We start from the raw sequence: 4,310 nt of genomic DNA on the forward strand, positions 1-4,310 counted from the left end.
AGCAGTGGTGACGTTACCTTTGAAAAAAGCTTTTAGTCAGGACACATGTCCGTCTGCTTAAAATTACTTATTGAGCGCCCATTGTATGCAGAACACTAGAAGGGAAACGAAAGAGATGTTCTTAAGAATTTTGATCTCCTGCTTCTATCCTATATTTAAAAAACCATAATTGCGGGGCGCCTGGGTGGCTCAGTCGTTGGGTGTCTGCCTTCGGCTCAGGTCATGATCCCAGGGTCCTGGGATCGAGCCCCACGTCGGGCTCTCTGCTCAGCGGGAAGCCTGCTTCTCCCTCTCCCATTCCCACTGCTTGTGATCCCTCTCTCGCTGCCTCTCTCTCTCTCTCTGTCAAAATAAATAAATAAAATCTTTAAAAAAAAAGTAGATAAAAAACCATAATTGCAACCCTAGACATGAATTAGCGTTCTCCCGAGAAACAGAACCAATAGGACATTAATAAGTTCACAGAAAGAGATTTTTTTCCCAGCTTTACTGAGATGCAATTGACATATAACATTGTGTAAGTTTAAGATGTGCAACATGTCAATGTTTGAGAAAGAGGTTTATTCTGAGGAACTAGCTCAGCAATTTTGGAGGCTGAGAAGTCCCACAGTGGGCTGTCTGCAAGCTGGAGACCCAGGAAAGCCCACGGGGTCCATCTCAGTCCAAACCCGAAGGCCTGAGATCCAGGGGAGACAATGGTGTAAGTACCAGTCCAAGTCTGAAGGCCTGAGAGCCAGGAGCACTGACGGCCAAGGGCAGGAGAAGACGAACGTCCCCGTTCGAGAGGAGAGAGACAATTCACCCTTCCTTTGCTTTCGTGTTCTGTTTAAGCCCTTGTGCTTTGGTGAAGCGATCTTTACTCAGTCTACTGATTTAAATGCTAATCTCTTTCAGAAAGATCTTCAGAGACACCCCCTGAATAATGTTTAACCAGTCCTCTGTTCATCCCTTAGCCCATCAGACTGACATACAAAATTAATCATCACAAGGGGCGCCTGGGTGGCTCAGTCGTTAAGCGTCTGCCTTCGGCTCATGTCATGATCCCAGGGTCCTGGGATTGAGCCCCGCATCAGGCTCCCTGCTCAGCGGGGAGTCTGCTTCTCCCTCTCCCTCTCCCTCTGCCCCCTCCCCCCACTCATGTTCTCTCTCTTCTCAAATAAATAAAATAAAATCTTAAAAAAATTAACCATCGCAAGACAGAAGGAAAAAGACTGGATGGGAAATAGAAAAATAATATCGTTGATTGTACTGAGGTCATTGGGATTATGGCTAACTTCATTTTCTCGTCCTGACTTTCTCTGTTATTTTTTGGCTTTTACCATCAAAATAGATTTTTTAAAGTGTGTGAAATGTCTGCTGTTGTGATCACTGCAGTCAACTGGGACCAGGGGTGCCCTCCCTGCACCCCCTAGAGGGAGGATGGGAGCTCAGTAATAGAGCGGGGAAGACCCCAGCAGGGCAAATCCCAGCCATTCTGGGGACAGAATTGGCCTCTCTGTGGGGCCACATCTGCACAGAGTGTCCTCTATGCATTTTGCCCCAATAACCTGAAAATCTGGCTTCATTTTTTACTCCTCTCTACCATACTTTTCCACGCATTCATTCATTCATTCAGCAGATCTTTGTTAAGCAACACTCTATGAACAATGAGCTACACCAGGCCCTGGGCATAACAGACTGAGAATCAGGCCCTGGGCACTTGGCTCTGGCTTACAGAAGAAGTAGATATTTAAACAAATTTGGGAACAGGAACAACAATGTGATATCAGAGCTTAGGGTTGGGAACCTGAGCTGCAAGACAGGGAGGCTTCATGGAGGAGGTGATGCATTTGAGGTGAGTCTCAAAGAAAATTACAAGATAAATAGTCCCAAAGACTTTCTGTGAGGAAGGAACTATGCCAGAGAGGCATGGAGGACTCAGTTCTCATTACCCTCATGGGGGGTAATATATGTTGTTTATAGCAAGGGGCTATGAGGCCATGAGCCTGGATCCGAGGATGCAAGAGGGGAGGGCACATAAAGTAGGCATAGTCAGACTTTGCAGGGCCTCGTCTGCCCTGCAAAGGAGTATGGACTTATCCTACAGGCAATGGGTTGCTTGGGTCTAAAAGCAGAGTGAGGACATAGTAATTGGCTATTTAGCAAGAGAATTCTGGGGGCCATTAGAAGGGTAGGGAAGCTAGATCACGGGCTAGAAGAGCAGAGAGAAGGCTGGTGGTGGAGGGGTGATGAAGGTCTGATCTGAGGACCCAGCGGTGGGTGTTGACAAGCTACTGCATTACTGTGACTTTCCCATCAGTCAGGGGGAAGGGGGAGGGGAGAAGCCGGCGGGTCCAGGCCATCTCCCCTAGTGTGAACATAACCCCGATGCCAGGACACCCCCTTAGGTCCTCAAGGACCCCTCTGTTTGTGCTGCTGACACTGTTCCTACAGGGTCCTAGGCTGCCTTCCTGCCCTTGTGTCTGGAATGCATCCTCCAAGGCTCAGGGTTGGGCTCACCTCCTCTGTGAAGCCCACCCGGGAGAGCGCTCTCCCGCCTCCGATGGCCATGGCATCGATCTCCACACTCCTCCGTCCTGGTTTTGCACTGATAGTTACACGTTCTGAATATGGGTCACATCTCAAAGTACAGATCAAGCTCTTTGCGGCAAAGATGACATGATTTAAAGACTTTCTGGGCCTCAAGGTGCTGGCGCAGTCTGCTGGCCTAATAGCAGTAGATGATTGAGTGATTGGTGGATTGTCACCTGTCGCTCTGCTGTCCTCAGTGTTATTTGTGGAGGGATGGGTGGGGGTGGGGGTGGCGGGTGGTTCAGTTGTGAGAACAGGCCCTGGGCAGGAAGCCAGAAGCTTCAGCCACTTACCGTAAATTCACAACCTCAGGCCACTTAACCTCTCTGGGCTTATTTCCTCACCAATGAAAAAACAAAGATAGATCTGTAATCGTTAACTCCTTTTCCCCTTTATTATTTTTTTTTAGAGATTTTCTTTATTTACTTGAGAGAGCGTGCAAGTGAGAGAGCACAGGCAGGGGAAGCAGCAGAGGCAGAGGGAGAAGCAGACTCCCCGCCGAGCCGGGAGCCCGATGTGGGGCTCGATCCCAAGACCCTGGGACCATGACCTGAGCCGAAGGCAGACGCTTAACCGACGGAGCCCCCCAGGCGCCGCATCGTTTTCCCCTTTAATTGACAACAGAATCCGCTTTCAAATGTGGGCCTGTTACAGACAAGAGGTAGAAGTGAACCTGCTTTGCACCAAACCGTCATCTCCCGCTCCCTCCCTCCACCTCCTCTCTCTCTCTTGGATCTGCAGCAGACTTAGAAAAACAGTTGCTAAACTCCCAGACGGGGTGATTTCTTCAAAGGCAAATCTGCAAGATTCAGAGGCTCCAGGCTCCAGGATGGGCACAAGCGACCTGCTGGATGGCTCTAGGTCTACGCACGGCTCCCGTCTATTAGGCTATGGCTGGTCTAGGCTGAGGCCTAGCCCGCGCTAACTAATTATAGAGAAGCAGTTACTGCAAAATTTCCCGAGGAAACCAAAGCTAGGGGTTTGGTTTCCACTTAGATTGAGCAACTTCCTTCCAGGGCACTCAGGCTCCTCAACAAAGCGTTCTCTTTCAACATAAGGCAAGTCCAGTAACACACAAGGGTTGTGATTGTATGTTTGACCTAAATATATATATGCACTTTCAGGAGGAAGCTGGGCCCATGGTTACTCTCTCTGGTGGGGATGTTTACCTAAGTTTGATTGTCTACCTTAAAAATCTTAAGAACCTGGGCTAGGCTGAGGTCATAGTTCATGAGCAAGGAGGAGGCAAGGGACAGTGAAGGATATAACGTCAGATTTAAACTAATGAGTGTTATATCAAATCCCAGAGGACATTTCACACTTCACTGGCAGCCACCTAAAAATAATTTAAACCCTGAAGCACTGAAGCAGTCCAAGCCTTTCATGACCTGAAGCCTCTTTTCAAAGTTGTGTCTCCTCTGCAGGATATCTGAGCCCCTTGTTTCCCCACCAGCCCAGGCTCTAGCCTCCCCCCACCCTCGCCAGCCCCCAGCACACTGGGCAGGACCCTCCACCAGCCTGGCCTTGAGGAGGAACAGAAAACCCTTAGCTAAGTTGGTCGCCTCTAAAGGGTCCAGATTCCTGGGTTTGCTTTCTTCTGACCTGTTCCTAGTTATGTTTGGACTCGTTTTGGTTGATGGGCTATAAGGGCTAATTTCAGGTTTCCCCTTTCTGTGGATACCTTGATCCCAAATTTTTCAAACACCACTACCCATTGGTTATCACTTTTGCCAAACCTT

The 4,310-nt window shown here is 48.8% G+C and overlaps 1 long non-coding RNA gene across 1 annotated transcript; it reads left to right on the forward strand.

Annotated features, from left to right (window-relative positions):
* The first annotated feature begins 598 nt into the window (after positions 1–598).
* Positions 599–3,694, forward strand: LOC141370344 (uncharacterized). Its single transcript, XR_012374308.1, has 2 exons — positions 599–700; positions 2,981–3,694. It is a non-coding gene; the product is annotated as an uncharacterized lncRNA (long non-coding RNA).
* The last annotated feature ends 616 nt before the right edge of the window (positions 3,695–4,310 follow it).

The sequence above is a fragment of the Callorhinus ursinus genome, unplaced genomic scaffold (assembly GCF_003265705.2).
Source record: "Callorhinus ursinus isolate GAN/ISIS: 27379988/994484 unplaced genomic scaffold, GSC_fseal_2.0 scaffold32, whole genome shotgun sequence".
Classification (NCBI taxonomy): domain Eukaryota; kingdom Metazoa; phylum Chordata; class Mammalia; order Carnivora; family Otariidae; genus Callorhinus; species Callorhinus ursinus.